The 18,252-nt window shown below is 40.2% G+C and overlaps 1 long non-coding RNA gene across 1 annotated transcript in view; it reads left to right on the top strand.

Annotated features, from left to right (window-relative positions):
- Positions 1-3,856: 3,856 nt before the first annotated feature.
- Positions 3,857-18,252, top strand: part of LOC138404819 (uncharacterized) — a 25,112-nt gene continuing 10,716 nt past the window's right edge. The window contains exons 1-2 of the long non-coding RNA XR_011238898.1: positions 3,857-3,989; positions 6,450-6,496. This is a non-coding gene — a long non-coding RNA (uncharacterized lncRNA). The remainder of the gene's footprint in view (positions 3,990-6,449; positions 6,497-18,252) is intronic.

The raw sequence follows: 18,252 nt of genomic DNA, 5'->3' as shown, positions 1-18,252 counted from the left end.
CTATTCCAAATTTAAATATTAGATATGTATTTATTTTACGATCACTAACAAAATCAAACCGGGAGAAATTAAATATTGGGCAATTTTGCTTGATGGCTTTTTTGCCGCTGGGTGTTGCGGAGTGAATATCAAGCAAATAAAAATCTATCCAACCTAATTTTAGAAAGTTAAATCCTCTTTTCTACCTCTTCTCTTTCTTTCCCTTTTGGTCCTGTATCCGTGATTTAAAATGAAAAGTGCTCTGTAGAATCTTGCAGTTGCAGCTTTCATGACGTTTCTGCCGATGATGCTTTCAACACTGGTTTGGTCAATTTCCTGGCATCTTGTGCCACCTTGTTTGGTGTGGTCACCACAGTGCATCCTCTCTCTGGTGATGCAGACACCATCTTCTGTTCCCTCAGTGGTCAGAATAAGGACATTGGTGCATGTTGCTCATAATCGTCACAAATGGTGAGTTCTCCCCCTGTTCTTTATGTGCAATCATAAACACACCCACATCTGCATTTTGGCTCTGTATCAGTTTTAATCCCTGTCTATACTAACACGCCTAAAAACGTCGTCGACAACGACAACCCGCATGAAAACTCATGTATATTGGGCATGCACGTGCTGGTAGAGACAGGAAGCATTTGGTTGTTAGTGTCAGAAAGAGCAAGGCTTAAAATGAGATTGCTCAAGTAATAACTTTTTTCCGACACATTTAAGCAGCTGAATCATTTTAAAAAAGAGAACAAAAGCTGTTAGCAAATACAACATATTCAGCAACGCTTGATTAACTATATTGCGTTCTATGCTGATAGCCGAGGTTAATGCCATTTGCTCTCTTCCGACAGGGGGTCACGTGATCCGAGCCTAATGATTCAGTGAAAGCTACGTCATGACTGAACGGACCCAATCATTAAGTGGTTGTGAGTATCTATGTCGTAGTTTCTCAAGCATCTTCGTTACTGCCCGTCCAGACTAAGCGCAGCCTCATAGTAGTTGGGCGACTGTGGCTGAAGTTCGGCAGTTCAACCCCAGTGTTCCCCATCTGCATGCCGAAGTGTCCTTGGGCAAGATGCTGAATCCTGAATTTCCCCTCATAGAACAAAAAAGTGCTGCTAACAGATGCACCATATAAATGCAAACCATTTGCCATATACTAAAACTGGGCCAGCAACTTTTACAAACTTCTCATTTTTAACGGCTATAAAACTCCTGTGTGGTCGCCAGCTGAATCTGTAGCAATATAGTTGTGTGGATATTGCTTCACTCACTAACTCACTCAGAATTAGCCAGCTGTTGCAACATCCACACTATCAGCCAAGGAATTAGGCCCATATTTGCTGATGAGCGGATGGGCGTCTGGCTGCGTGTGTGTGTGTGTCAGGCCATTAGTTATGGTGTGTGTTGTTTCAGCTCTGGGCAGGTAAACAGTCAGAAGGACATTAGCTTCCAATCAGCCTCTGCTATATCACCTAGAAGTTTAATTAATTTCAATCCATAGGGCATGCATGTGTATGGAAGGAATTTCTACGTGTGTGTGTGTTTGTGTGTGTGTCTGTTTCCATTTAAACTCCCTTATAACCCTTTCACGGTCAGGGTGTCTAAAACCGCTGGAAAGGTCAGCACATAATCACTCTCTTTAGCCTGACTCACATTTTAATTGACTATCTTACACACACACACACCATAGCCCTACCTTCCCTCTACACACACATACTGTACATACACACGCACTCCCCCATCATTACAGCGGGTATGGATCCCAGTATGAATTGATGATCTCCTATCTAAAGCCTAATCACTCTGCAGGACCTTAGGGACGCTCAGTGATCCGTTTCCCTCCACTACTCCACGGGAAACTGGCACTCACACGCTGAGCCTGTTGATGAGTAGAAAATGAGCATTCTACCTGCTTTAATATTGTCGTTCATCACAAAGTCCGCTGGAAAATTGAAGCGGACGTAAAATGGCGTGTGGAGACAGGCATCAAGATTGGAGAGATTGCTGGAAGTGAGGGATTAATAGTGGCACGCAGAGGCAAATTTAGTTTGGTTCATGATGATTTTCCTCCTATTGACAAGTAATCACATGTAATGACTGCATATAGATGTGAGATCTGTGAGGTGATGGGAAAAGGCAGATGAAGAGAAGGCTTTGATCGCTGATGTTTTACTTCAAGTATACTTTACTGTACAAATAAAATGGTAATAAAAGGTCTTGCAGCAAAGTTACAGAAAAAAACCTTCAATTATTCAACAGAGAATTTATTTTTACAGTACAGATACAAATACAATTACATATATTCAGTATTATGACGTTTATTTTTTAGTATTCCTACATAAAAGTATTTAAGCAATTAAATTACCTATTAAATAAATCAATAGTTTCCTGTTATATTCATATTTTGGTTACAACTTATATGTTATGGTTAATATTTTATTTTTAATTAAAGTACTTTATTGTTATCACAGAAAGGTACATTTCTGTGAAGTAGCTTTTTTTACATGATACCAGCCAGAAAATATTTGTTCAATTAATCAACTAATTAATTTAAAATACTTTTTTTTAAATATCCAATAAAGAAAGTGCATTTAGAGTATACATAGACTGACATTCGTTATTATGTTGAGAAAAAAAATCTATTTTATTTAACTGATTGCCACAGCCACATTCTCCATGAAACGACTTTGCTTGCCCCAGAAGAAGATTTTGTCCTCGCAGGCTTATACGCTGGTGTTTACAATGGTCGGCTGTGTGTTCAGTGCACTGTTGGCTGCCCAGGGAGTCAAATATGGACAATCATCATTATATTTCACAGGCAGTCGCAACAGGAGAAACAATTAGGCCAAACAAAGGAGAAAAACAAAAAGAAAAGAAGACACACCAGCGAGGATAGAAATGAGGGAACATGTGGACTTTTAAGTCTGAAGATGGACAAAGGACTTTTGAATATCAGATAAATAATCGTGTCGTTGATCATTTCTTTGATCTGAGTGAGCAGACGCCAGAAAAAGAACATATGGATGTTATAGTGGAAGCAGCAAGAAACGTCATATAAAAAAATCTCATGTTACTTTTTTAAATCATTTAAAAACAGCATAGAAATGTATGGTCATTGTCCGTTTGCTTTTTTTCAAGGTGGACTGAAGGACAGACACAGAAAGAATAACGGAGACCCACAGACCACAGATAGACCATGGGTGGCAGCTATTCAAATATCTACATAATGCCCATAGATGCACTATTTCCTGAAGGAGCAAGGCAGGACTCACATACACACACACACACACAAACAAAATAGCAATAACACAAGCCTGCTTTTGTCTCAGGCTTTTGGAAGCAGAGAAAAGAGTGTGAAAATGAGTAAGCGAGAGAAAAGAAGCAGAGGTGTGTTATTCAGCCTCGCCATGGGGGGCTAGGACAACTAGGAGACCAAGAGAGTCTGCCCATTGTCCACACATACCACACACAAACACACACGCTGGACAGAAGGCAGGCTTCACCCCAGCAAAACCCAATATGTTGCAACATTTGCCAAAGAAACGTGAAAATGAGTGTAAATTGAGGTTATTTTCTCCACCTCTCCCTCACTGCTTCACACTTGTTATCCAGTCATCCTTGGCTGTGATGGGGGTTCATTCTACACTCCTTTCTACGTCTGCGGTTCAGCACAGCCACCATATGCAGGTGCCACCAGAAGTGTAAGTAAAGAACAAGGAGCTGGAATTACTTTTTGCTCAACTCTATTCTTCTCTGATGGAGGATTTTCATGCAATCATTCATATTCACATCCATACCAAGAAACAGCACTTAACTATGAACTGTTTGCCATTGTTTTTATTCATAGATTGTTAACAAAGATGGACGACTCGTCTGCACTTCCTCCCACTATCCACAAACATTGCCTTCTTATGCTGATGACATCTCTCGGAGCCCGAGTCTGCACAGTAGTGATTGAGGGATGGAGCCCAGCAGGGACGGAGCAGGCAGATCAGAGAGACACAGTTAGTTTTATTTTATTTTTTACAATCATTTTAATAATGGCAATAATTTGGGGCTCAAAAAACTAAACTCAAGCACCAACTGGTAAGAAGTGAACAGCACAAATGGACCTTTCAATCTGAGACACGGGGGAAACATATAAAGTGGCTGATCAGGCCATTCAAACACAAACGGGCATAGACTAAGACAAACAAACATTTAAACACACTATGACAACCACAAAACCTGCCAGTATGATGCTGTCTAATATTAATAGTTAAACATCGAAATCAAGACAGTTATTAAAAAATTAACAACCAAAAACAGTTATGTTCTCCCCACGATTGAGAGGAACATGGTGCATTCCAATTGGCAATCAACACTATTTAAACCTGTCTGCTGCAGCTGGACCTCCTTTAGACGGCCAGCCAGAGGACTCCAGCAGCAGCAACACCCAGGAACTGGTAACTCAAAGAAAAGGTTTTTTAATCAATTGATAAAATAAATACAGCAAAATTGACCAAAGTACTCGAATTAGCTGACCTATTGTCAAAATCTGCAAATAAAAGTTCAGTATGTTGCGTGAAACTGAAATAACTGTGTCCAGTTATTTGACTGTTACGTGAGTTTAAGTGCATTTTGTTGCTAAAAGAAACTTTAAGTTTGTAAATGAAACAAATGTAAAGCGGTTACCACCGTGTTGCAGAGGCTCAGTGTGTGTCTGCTGCATCACAGAGCTGCAGTGTCAATCTCAGCTGTCAATCATGAAGTTTTTACATGTTTTTTATTGCATCAAGTAACTAATCAGACGTTATTGTAAGAAACCTAAGATGACAGAAACCATCTTTGAGAAAAATGTGCCATGTGTCGACTTTTTAGTTTAGTGTGTCCCATCTGCAAACATGGAGGAGGCAGGTTTATGACATGTACTGCAGCCAGCCAGCAGGGGGCAATCAAGACACTAAGGCTTGGGGGAGCTGTTGTTTCATCCATCTTTATTTCCAATCTTCATTGTTTTTTCGTTTTTTTTACCTGGATATTCATTGTTGGAAGGATGTCATTTTTATTGTCTGAATATTAATTTACAATATATAAATTAATTTATATTAACAGAATATAATATAAATTTTAAGTCTAGTGTCTCATTGTACAATCAAATCTGACCCTGGTGATACACCTTCAGCATTGTCTGTATTTATTAGTGTTTGCTGCAGTTCTGCTTTAAGAATCACAGACCTTGAAAGCTCTGTTTTCCAGCTTGGTGCTAAGGATACCTGAGAAATAATATCAATACACCGGAGCTGGGATAGGAAAATAGCTTTTTTTTTTTTTTTTAAATACATTTTCTCATTTTTATTATTTGACTCAAACCACCTGGAGTGTTCTTGTCTTAGCTGGTTAGGGATAACACAGTTCCTTGCCAAAGTGTTTGTGGCAGCCTTTTCATTCCACCGTTAAGACAATCAAAAAAAAAAAAAAGAAGCCTGTTTTGGCATCAACCTGTGCAGAGGAGAATGTCAAGCTTTGCTTTTGGTCGCGCACACGTTGCTACAAATGTGTAAATAAATGCGTCTGACAATTGATTCAGCACCAAGCAGATAGGTGCAGGACCAATCAGTGTTTATATACCTGCCTTGATTTCAAATGGGCTGTTGTCTCTATTGCTGCCAGTGATAACTGATATCTGCCTTTAATACAACTTCAGATATTTGGCATTTAGCCTAATGACAGATCTAGATTAATAAGGAGGTTATGTTTTCACCCCCATCTATTTGTTTGTTGGTGTGTGTGGATCTGGATCAGGGGGCAGATTTAGAAATTTCTTTTCTCTTTATTGCACTTTGAGTCGCTGTCCAACATTTTGGTCATTCTCCCACAAAGTAATTCATGAATCTTCAAGAGAAATATCAGGCACATTTGCTGCAGCTTGATTGAATTTAAGGAGACTGCAGGGCCTTGGCTGAGTTATGCACAGTACTAAATTCCATTCTAGTATTTTGAATGAAATATGAAAAGATTTAAACAGTATTTTAAACCTCCATATAATGTGATGTGTTCTAATATCTACAGCTACAAGCAGTTCAGCTGTATGTACTCCCTAAAAGATAACCTTTGTTTTGGGAAAATATTGTTTTGTTAAAATAGGTGCTTTCTTTCTTTTTGAAAATGAAACAATAGCAAGATAAAGGATCCTCATTGTCATTCAACCTGAACATTATCTAATGGAATAAGCACAAGAATTGAAGGTTTCAAGCAGAAACATTCTCACTAAGTTTATACATGACACAGTCGCTCAGTTACACACACACACACACACACACACACACACACACACACACACACACACACACACACACACACACAGACACACGAATCACACATTACAACCAAGTTGTTGTACCTGTCTGTTATTGGAACAACACAACCACAACATGACTCATTACATTATTGATCTGTTATTGATCATATCTTTCCTTTTACAGACCAGCACCGTAATGAACGAGTGAAAAACTGAATGAGGGCCATGATGGTGAGTGATACCAATAGAATTGGGTTTGAGCTCTGTTAGAAACATTTTTGGTGATGTAAGTCAACAAAACATAACCTTGGTCTCGTCGTTTTTTAAGCATTTTAATGATCAAATATGAATTGAAACATATTTGATCTTTAATCCTGATAAGAATTACTGACCAGGCTTTTAGCTCTTTGCCTGGATCTCGCAGATATACACAGAAGTAAACATATTTTTTGTGTATTATGTTCTTGTACCGAGTTTGTGGAGGTCAAAGAGTCCAAAAGCAGCTAATGCATAGTCTCAGATAGAAGCACATATCTAGACCTGAGCATATTAGATTATGTATTAAATAAACTGATTTCTGTGTCAATGTCATTTCCAACACAGACTTTAAACATGTTTTACACATGGCAACTTTAAAATCCAGTCAAAACATTGGGACTGTGTGCTTTTTTTCCTCCCAGAGATGGGCTGATCAAGGGATTCCACATGAAAGCTTCGATCCTTTATTGATTTCACCTTTCTAAACTGCATCTCTCTTGAGGGTTTGATTCAGATTATGAGAATGACACGGGTTAAAAAAGGATTTGCAAATTGACATGTGGATTACCAGAAAACAGATGGAACTCATTATTAAAATGTCATTCCTAATATTTTGTACACTCTGTTTATTAGTGAAGCTGAGGTCCTAATTTTAACTGTCTGCATGCATATATCATATGACAAGACATGCGCTCGCTTTTCCTTTTGGTGTAAGGTACCCGGTACAAAGTGGGGACATGTAACACATGTGGTTGCTTTGAAAAAGAAGTTGATAATGATATAGAGAACTACAGTCAAAACTGTCACCATTTGTTCTTTGTATAGCACCTTCCAGTCTCGCAAATCAAAACTCCAAACCAGAGGCTCCACCATTTGTCTCCAAGCATTTTGATCATTCTGCTTTATCAGTTTCAAAGACAATATTGCAAAGTGTCACATGAGCTCGGCAATCGTGACGCTTGGGAGAGAAGAGCTAGAGCTTCGATGAAGGCATTCATTGTTGTTAAACACCAAACGCGTCTGTTTGTGTTCTGATTCCGTGCTTTGCTGTTGCCTCATTCCAGCTGGTCCATTGCTTTAAGTAGGTGAATGCAATTTGTAAATGTTGACTTCTGTCAGGTAAGTTTCTGTGTGTGTTCACCAAGTGAAGCCAGAAAAAAATACTTTGAGCTGCAGCTACGCAAACCACAAAAAAACAATGTGTTATTGTAATAAAACAAACAATTTGTAAAGGCTCCTTTACGCTGCCTTTACATACGGAAAGAGATATGATCTATTTCCACGGTGTTATCAACTGACCTCATTTCCATATGTCCTTTAGTGCCCTCTAGTTTATCCACTAGAGGGCAGTGGCAACAATCATGGTGATGGCGGAGGAGGTTGTGATGATGAATTGAAATTGAATAGATGCTTGTAGTTTCTTAGCAACGTTTTCTCTCAAAAAGTTTGTCTGTTTCATCCTGTAAGCTTTATGAGGACGTGCACAAATAACAATTTGTTGTGCCCACTACAACCCAACACCTCATCATTTCACATTATGACCATCACTGAAATGGATACACAGCCATTGGTTGGGTAGATGTTCTACAATGTGCTTAAGTGTAATGTATTCATGACAGGTTGATGCGTGAGGTACAGAAAGGAGGAGAGGAAATCATGTTGAGGTGCTCAAGGGGAGAAAAATGCTGGTGTCAATCTTTTCTTTAATTGTCAGGAATCAAGAACCGTGCATGTGTGTGTGCGTGTGTGCGTGCGCATCTCTTCCTACACACTCCACCACACGTCTGCTGTGCGCTGTATGTTTATGAGCGCAGCGTAATGATAGATTCACAAGCTGTTCCCGTTGGAGTGCAGCGACTCTGACCTTTGACCTTGAAATCTCCAGTCAGGTTTAATGATCCAATTCTCTCACACCCTGGAATATGTTACCGTGGAAACATAGCCCCCCCCCCCCCCCCCCCCTTACTCATAATGCAAGAGAGTTCTCCATCCGTGTCTAATTCAGTCTCAAGCCAAGTCGGTGACCTCTGTGGAGATGTTTGCAGTCTGATCAGTATATCCACGGACGTTCTGTTTGTCTCCCCGAGGCTGGTGTTAGCATTTCTTCAGGTTAAATATCGCAGTTAATATAATTGACTGTGACCCTTTGCAGAGATATCCCATGTAAAACATTTGCATTAGTTGATTAAAAGAATGAACCTCTTAACAAGCACAAAATATTTATTTATCATTATTTCCAATCTAGTATATTTAAAGCTTTATAATATTAAGGGATATCCATCGACTAAGGATGTGGGCATTTCGATTGGGTTACACTTTGCTGCTCAAACTTTCACACTTTGTTTTACGTTCTCATGTAATTTGATTCATATGTTTTAGAACATGGCCAAATTTTTATCATAACCATTAATGCTAATGTCGAACTGCACATGGTTGCGTGACTTTAAATGTGCAAATTACACATTCATGTTACAGTCTGCATTGAAGTAGAAGCAATAAACGTCACGGCAAGCTAAATGTTAGCGAGATAAAGTTAACAGTGTATGGATTCTGCATGTCCAGCAATAGAGAAGGGAGGAAGGAATGGTCCCTTTTAATCAATGTGAGTAATATTTGTGTCTGTGAGCTGGGGACCAGCCACATTATCATGTCAAGTTACAAATTAAAATGCCTGGCCGCTAACAGACTAGGGATATAAATGGGCCATCATGGCCATCTAAGTGTTTTAATGACATTTTTCGCCTGCCAGACAATTAATTCTATTAATCTGCATAACCTTTCCCAAAGCTCAGAAAACAATGGCATTTTTATGGCTCAAAATGAATGGAGTCCCACTGAAAAGTATGCTTAGGCAATCATTACGTTATTTAACAAATGTATTTAATTGGATTCTGATGCCTGGGTGTCTGTTTCTGGAGCGCCAGGGCCAGTTATTCCGGCTCTGGCTAATTCAATAGGCTAAATGGAATCACTAGAAACACTCTGCAATCATCACTGCATTAGTTCCCATCGTGTAAACATTGCTCTGAGCTCTTGCCATTTATCTCCTGGTCTCTCTGTCTCTGTTTCCCCTTTATTTCCACCACTTCTCAAGACATTCTTTCATCCTCGGTTTAATGAAAGCTGAGGTTGAGTTCCGTTTTGGACTCAAGTGAATTCACAAAAAGCAATTTACCAAAAAGCTAGCACTTCTAGACGCATGAACTGCTTAGCTCCTCACTTTTCATAAATTAGGGGTGGAAGGCTTCCATCAGACTGGGTCTCTGAGGGATTGGGAAGGTGCTAAGCATGTCTGCCTTTAACGGAGGTGAAAAACAGACTAATTCATTAAGCATTGATCACCCCAAATGACAGCAAAGTGCTTCGGCATTTAGCGGGCAAATAACTGACAAATTGGCACACAATTTTTGTACATTTCCAACTCTTTAATGGGTAAAGTATGGAGCAAAAAAGCAATAAAAATGTGAGCAGACAACCCGATGAACCCACACCCAGCCCATTATGTTCCCCACTCCTTGTGTCTAAACGCCCTTAATGTCTTAAACTGTGGGCAAGGGCTGCCCTAATGATGCATTTTGGTGAGTGTTTCTTACTTTTTGATCAAAATTACATGTTTTATTTGATTCTTTTAAATGCAGTTTGTAATAGGAGCCCCATTATGCAGTGGGCGAATGGACCCATTTTGAGGGGTTAGGCTTAAAGCACCTGAGTATGTATTTGAGTAAATGTGCTTAATCTTGGATGGCCTAATATCATTTCTATCAACACTCCAGCCTGTTCCGGCCTGTGAGATGAATACTGAGATGACCTCATTATTGTATTATCGCTGCTTGGACTGCATGGCTGAAACAGACACTCACTCATACACACTTGTGCCCACAATCTCACACGGACAAATGCAGCACACAAACATATCAAATGTTTCAAGCTTGGCGGCGCGTACATACTGGACACAAAAACGGTCTCAGGCGGATATCTACTGGCTGTGTTTTAACAGATTCAGCCTGTGGCACAGCTTCTGCTCGAGGACAATTAAAAGCGTTAGGTCGTGTCATTCAACGCAGGAATGTTAGCAGACCCCACCAAACGTGTGTGTGTATGTGAGCCTGTGGCAGCGTGAGATGAGCAGCGAGCTGACCTGAGCCCCAGCCAGACTTTATTAATCAAGGCAGGAAACGAGTAGAACCTCTGGAGCTTGGCCTAAAGACTTTGCTCGTTGTCTTCCTGTTATGTCTGCGTCTCCGTCTCAACTGATTCTGGCAATGCCCACACCTGACTGTCTCTGCCTGTCTCACATTGCTCTGCTGATACATTTTCAGGGGATCAGATAGCAGTGCAGGGATTTCAAAACAATAACCCTCTTTAAGAAGGGACTAATGATTTACAGCATTGTACCTGCAGAGACCCATGTGTCTCAGTGATTCATCTGTTTCATCGTCTCATTAATGGCCACAGAAGGATTGATGCCTGGTACTGCTCGCCCTAAAACCTTGTTGTCTGTGGTGTTCTAACCTAAGCTGTGCTCATTTGCAGTATTTTGTGGTTGGTTGTGATTAAGTGTTTGTGGCTTCCTGTGGCTATTTTACTATTCTGTGCTTATTGGGCTTTCTTTGTGGTATTTTACGATCGGTTGTGGTTGTTTGTGTTCTGCTGGCTTCACGTGGTCTCCACGTTTTTCCATAAACCCTTGCTTCCTGTAACAATGAACTACTCTAACAACTCCCGCATCCCAGCGTCGACCTGTGTCTGTTTGTAGTTATTTACCTTGAAGGAGGTCATCGACGCTGATAGTTTTCTTTTTTGCACAAAGATTCATTAAGTATCACTCACAAAACCTCTGAGCTAAAGTTTAAGTCCTGCTGCTTAGTGCTGGATCCTCATCCACTCCTTTATTCACAAAGAATCCCCCATTGCACGCCCGAGTGAAGCAGATGGAGTCAAGAGAAAAAAAGCCTTGAAAAGTTGCTTTGTTTGAAACTCTGAGAAATCTAACAGCAGTTATAAGTGACAATTACTGAATATTGCTGACATGATTTGAGGAGCGCGCTGTCGGAAGAATATGCAGAAGTAGTTGTAGCAGGAAAGTGCATTTCACTCTGTGTCTCAAGATTCTTACATCAAATGACGCAAATAAGGCAGAGAGGAATGATTAATGTGATTGCGTGAGTGATTGCAGGGTTGATTGATGGTTGGCCTCCTTTAATAAAAAGTTGGTGACAAATAATGTTTTTTTTTTTCGTACGGCAGAGTTGGGAGGAAAGTGCTCAGACAAGTTGGTGCAATATTGACTCTGCCATCTGTGATGTGTGTGACTTCAAAGCTACAATTACTTTGAGAGTTTTAAGACTGATACCTGCTCATGTTAAGAGGCAGCCTCTCACCTCCGGAGAGCTGCCTGCCAGACGAGAAATAATTCATTTTTAAGAAACTGAGGCTCGGGCAAATCCTGCCGCACAGCTCTCTTCACATCCATCTTCAAAGAGAACCAAGTTCCTTATGAAACAATGGAATATTTGGCTTCTTATTCATGTCATGGAGCTTTTTTTTTCCTGCGCAGGGTCCTTTAATTCCTCCATTGTTATTGACAGGCCCTACTGGGCTGCCCTAAGAGGCTTTTTGGACCCCACTGGACACTCTTAAACATAGGCCAATCAAAATGCACAATAACAAGCTGAACATTCATTCCAGAGCTGCAGGGATTTCGGTATCAGGACGATCTCCATCTTTAGAGAGACAATAAAAGGTCCCAAAGACATCCTGGGTGTTTCCACAAGAGGCCATTTTGTTCGCTGCAGCTGTTTCCTCGTGTCTCTTAAATGACAGCTTTGCTGCAGCCATTAACATGCATGCCACTGAAACAAGTATTATAGTTTAATTCCTACCATGAAAAGCTTCCAGAGGCATAAAAACGGAGCCACGATATGGAGCGGGGTGAAAAGACAGACAAGCTCCAGAGGCCTCATTGCTTGTGTGTTGCGTTGACTTAATGGCAAATGGATGTCATTGGAATTTCGAGCGAGGCAGCAAGATCTTATCGCGCAGATAAATGAATAAATATTTTACACTTCAGCTGAATTTTTTTTTTTTCTCCCTGCTACAAGACGGCTAGGGTTGAGGGGGGAAGTCAAGTAAATTAAGAAAAAAGAAAAGAGAATGAGGGAGAATAGAAGAGAAATAAGAGCTTGGGATGTCAACTCTCCTAATGTTATTCAGAGGCAGTGAGTCATGTAAGAGAAAAGGATCTTTTCTTGTACCAGTCAAGGACATTATCTGCTCTTGCTAGCAGTTATTAGCATTAGCATTTATATATTCAATGCAATTTTGAGGTCTGGTGATACTCTGAGGGGTCAGGAGAGAAAAACGAAATGAGGGAGAAAGGATAAAAAAGGTCTTTTCTCTGTGCACAATTGGCACTAACCAGGACAGAATAAGCAATGAGGTAAGACACAAGGACATTTCATGCTGGAATTCAATCTGTGATCAGAGCTCAAATTCTCTCCATCAACAGGAGGAACAAAGCAGAAAATACTATGAACAATTTCAGCCTGAGCAAGAAATGAATGTAGAACAATCTGAATAAAAGCACATAAATCTTAGACCACCACACAGTATTGCTTCATATTTATTTAGTGAAATCTATTACTATTGTACGTCTTGAGAATTAAATCCAGATCCACACTTTAGAGACATGTGATACCATTTGTGGGTTGAGATTGTATTTGAAGCAAATGGGTGGAATAATTGTGCGGAATAAGGGTGTTAAATTGTGTTTTCCATGAAAGACGAGTGGGGGAGGTGATCCAATTGATGGACAACCACACACACACACACACACAAACTGGCTGCACGGAGTCAGCTAATGGTTTATCTCCCCCATCAACACGGGGTCAAAGATCATGAGCTGGAGCACTCAGACGGGTTTGACGCAGTGAAACGCATCATCTGTTCAATTTAAAGACAATAAAAGTCAATCAAAATGGTTTATACCCCGATGATAATTTTGAAATTTGGGCCGTTATGACACAGAGCGACTGTAAGACTCTTCTTTTGAGAGGTAGCAACAGCGTCACTCCTCGTTTTTGAAGTGTACACTTTGATTTAGAAGTCATGAATAAATGGTTAGCCTGACAGAGCTATATTCCAGTTAGTGATTATACTGAAAAAAGCAATAAGAAAGCTGTAGATATACTCAGTTCTACGACATCCTAGCATCATCCCTCTGAATAATGCTCTAAAAACCCACTTGCTACCATTTTGCATTGTTATACAAAGCCAGCACTATTATTCCTTTAAAGAACCGATGGTAAATTGTTGTTGCACATGCAATTTAAAATGTACAAGCACCATTATACTCTTCATGTTTCTTTGACTTGAAAGACAGCAGCCCCCTCCCATCTCAGCGATAGCTCCACATCGCATCCACCTACATCACTGTGAAGGCAGATGGGATGTTATGCCCATCATTTCCACCGGCGACGTGCATTAAAGAAGCTCCGAAAACAATATTCGCTTTTTCTGTAGTGACAAAAAAATAAAAGAATGGGACTAAAACTGCCTCAGTTCTTCATTTTAATGTTGAGCGGAAAGCGAATAGAAACGATGCATGAATCTTTTATCAACATTCATATTTCAATACGCCGCATATGTGAAGTATCGTCATTCGGTAAAACCTGTCCGTTAGCCGGGGTGTCCACCAAAAAATGTACTTAATCTCAGAATATGATGAGGCCCTTTATTCTCATCATCTTTGTGTTTGTTCTATGAGTAATTTGGAAGACCCTAAGTGATCGTGGGGGGGGTTCAACACACACACACACACCCACATCCCACCTTGTCCTCGACAGTCATTGTGCAGTTGTATTAAGTGGTAGGGGGCAAAAGAGGAGGGGATGGGGCACAGCGAGGGGGGCACATTCTCTTCCGAGGCTGACTTTGAGATTGTTATTATCATTTTCAAAGCATCAAAGCTTTCTCTCGCGCCTTCTCTCACTCTCTCTCTCCATCCAAGCTTAAAGAGATGAAAGTTTGCCTTTGTTCCATCCCCTGCTACATTACCTCTATGCATTAGGCCTCCTCTTTATCCGTGAAATTACCTTTTAGCTTTCTCATTCAGCGCAGGCAGTCTGCATGCGACGAGATGGCTCGCACTTTTTCACCACATCATAACTCCCCCCTCCCTCCAGCACACCTCTCCTGCCCCTCTCTCTCTCTCTCTTCTGAAAAGATTGTTGCATTTGCAGTTTGATTTTGTCTACACCTCTCTCCCTCCCTTTCCATTTCACTGTAGTCCTCTCTCTCCCTCTCTACTTAATATAAGGTCCATCTGTCCCTTCATTATATGGTTAATGTTGTTCTTTGATCGTTCTATCTCCAAAGCAAACACAGGGGTCTGTGTTGTTCCCCCCATCGCGCAGATGGCTCGGAGATGATGGCCGGAGATGCTTCTGTTCTTACAGCCACTCTCTCCGTCCTCTCTCGGTGCTCTTTGAAGCTGACAGGAAGCACTTCTAGAGAGGAAACGTTGCTTGATCGTCATGTAAAAACACCTCCGTCCCCTAATGAATGTTTTTTTACCTCTTTGATTGAGCTGATCTTTCAGATTGCCTCATGTCTATCTATCTATCTATCCATCTATCCATCCATCCATCCATCTCTCTGTCAATCTATCGATTTATCTATCCATTCAACCATCAATCTATAATCTACCTATGTACCTGTCCATCCATCCAACCACTCATCCATGTGTCCATCCGTCCATCCCTCCTTCCCTACCTCCCTACCCCTGCAGTTTTTGGGGGCGACAGCCTCTAAAGTGAAACGCTGGCAGCAGGTGAAATGACTTTTCATGGCCGTCGTATTTTACAAGCCCCCAGTAAAATATTCTGAAACTCTGAAGCATTACAAGCAATGACTGGGAAATAGTGTAAGGGTCACCGCCTCTACAACCAGTGCCAAGTCGATAGATTTAATAAATGTCCCCCTGTCTATAAAATGCTCATATAGGAGCGGCCGGTCAGGCCTGCGTGTTTGCTTTGCAAAGCAATACATGTGAGTCCAAGTCCTTTCCACACTCATAAACTCATCTCCAGAGAAGCACGTACGAGGCATTGTTTGGCCGCAAGACAGAATTAATATACAAATGAGCAAAAGTGTATATGTGTAAGGATGGGAGATACACGTAGGCAGCAGGGATACACACACACACACACATTCTACACAGCTGGAATGACTCTTCGCAGACTAATGTAATTAATAGCTTTTTATCCATGTAGAATTTGAAATGAAGATGTAAATTGTTCGTTTAACATAGCCATAGGACATTGAGTCTTCTGCTGTCAGAGTCAATTACAGACTCAGCATAGTCCCAGACTTTATGAAAACCTAATCAAGATGTGCAGTGTGCGTGTGTGTGTGTGTGTGTGTGTGTGTCTGGACACAAGATGAGACATGGAGTGCAAGCTTTTACGCAACTGTGTGTGTGTGTGTGTGTGTATTTTTGTGTGTGTCTAGCTTCTGTCTTAGTGTAAGCGGAATGCTTTACACTGATTCTGGACAGTTAGGCTGATATAAAAATATCTACAGACAAAATCTTATCAACAGATAAAGAAGCTTGTTCCATTTTTCTTTTTTGCTACAGTGGCAGAGGACGGTTGTGCAGTAATCTTTCACAACGTTTTCACTTTTACTGCCACTTGAGCTGTTTTCCAGTCACGCTGCTTGAGTTGTAAAATGTAACTGAAGTGGTAGAATTTATACAAATGTGAATTCCAGCTATATTTATGTGATCCCTTGATAACAGGTGTGAGTTAGATGTACAAAGATGATCCAGTGCAGCAGAAAGCACAAAAGAACAAAGAAATGAAGACCAAATGAAAATTATGCTTAATTCGATTGGAAACGCAAATTCCAGAAATATTTAAAGCAACACTGTGGAACTATGAACAACGCCCTCTGAAGGTGATTTACTGTTCATGTCTGAGCAATGAAGTGGTTTTCATAGAGAAAAACAAAGCTTATCTATGTCTATGCAGGAATTCTGCATAGACAGAAACACAACTCATAGGTGACTCATACCCTGCATCCTTGGCTTCCTGAAGCTGCCGCTTTAACAAATACATCAAACTCTGTTTAGAATTCTTAACTTCTTACTTCATTTTTATCACCTTGGCCAAGAAGTGAATGTTTTCACCTCCTGTCTGTTGGTTTGTTTGTTTGATTGGCAGCAGGATTATGCAAAATCCACCAAACGGATTAGTTTTGTCATCACCTTGTACAAACTATCGGTAGTTTTCACAAATGGCTACACAGCTGTATCATTTTCATCAGTCTTTTTAGCTTCTACAATGCAAACCAAACCATTGTCAACACATTTTATCTGAGACACTTTTCAGTTTTTCAGTTTTTGATTGTCGACGGGAAGTCGTTTTTTTTAACCCGCTTCTCTGCTTACCAATGCAAACTGTTTATCACTTAGAAAAGTCGTGAAAAACCTTGTCAAACTTTCTAATGCAACTTGTTGTGCCAATGTACAGCTGACACAAATTCTGTTGACAGAACTCAAATACCTAAATGAGCTCAGCGGAGTAAGCCATGCGGGCGGAGGCTTGCTTGTGTGGAAAGTCATTTATAAACGCCAAGGGTAGCCATTCATGCTCAATGATTTAGGACTTTCAAAACACATTTCTAGCTCATTTGAATAATAATGGTCATAAAAAACATTGCCTGAGGCACAGCAAGCATACATCAACCGACAACAAATGCTTTCTGAAGTTGTCGAAAGGCCCACAAACATGAAAACAATTAGGACACACAACTTAATTTGCGAAGGATATGTTTCTCTGTTACGCCATGCTCATTTTAATGAGTTTGAAGGCAGTAGTGTCCTGTAGTGCAGGCTTAAACAGACCTCTCTTAAAACTCATTGTGTGTGTGTGTGTGTAAACAGGCGTCTGTAAGACTACACACTCAAAACACATTTTGCCTTCCCCGGTCCCTTTTGCCTGACTTGATCACACCAGGTAGCTTATGATAAGATGTTCAAACACACACATGCATGGACTCACATGAAGATGGATCAAACAAACCTATCCACTTCAAACAGATGACCTCATGATTGCCGCACATCAAAACTAACGTGCAATTAAGGCTGAGTAGTGTTCATCATCCCGGCCGCGCTCTGTCCAGAGACTTTTCATTGTCCAGCACACTTAGCAGAAAACATCAATGCAGAGAATCAAAAGATAAGTGCAATTACATATCAGCAGTGCAGTCCACAATAAATAAAGGAAAATTAAATTGTATCATACATTGTTGCCATGGAGTTGGATTGACCCCAAAGACATAATGCATAAGAAATGTAATACATTGAAATATAGTAATATGACTAAATGTGACCAAACACTATCATTTATAAATAGAATGAATTAAATGAGTTTAGAATACCATCTAAAAACCTATTTGTTTGTATATATATATTTCTGTGTATATTATTGTGAGAAGTATTGTATATTGCAGGTTTATAATCAAGTAGCTCACCAATAACAGATGGATTTGGTTGATCAGTCTAACTAAGTTGACTTTTAAAACAATGAGTATGGGTACATTTGTAAGGCTGCTTATTTTTATTCTTTGGGATAAACCACTCCCATTATGTCCTGCAAGTTATTAAAGTCAATTAAAAGAAAACTTGAACGGGAACATTGATATAATTGAAATTTATTTGTCAACTG

Source organism: Paralichthys olivaceus, chromosome 17 (assembly GCF_024713975.1).
Source record: "Paralichthys olivaceus isolate ysfri-2021 chromosome 17, ASM2471397v2, whole genome shotgun sequence".
In the NCBI taxonomy this organism is placed as follows: Eukaryota; Metazoa; Chordata; class Actinopteri; order Pleuronectiformes; family Paralichthyidae; genus Paralichthys; species Paralichthys olivaceus.
The sequence above is the reverse complement of the archived record's forward strand: the minus strand, read 5'-3'. Positions and strand labels throughout refer to the sequence as shown.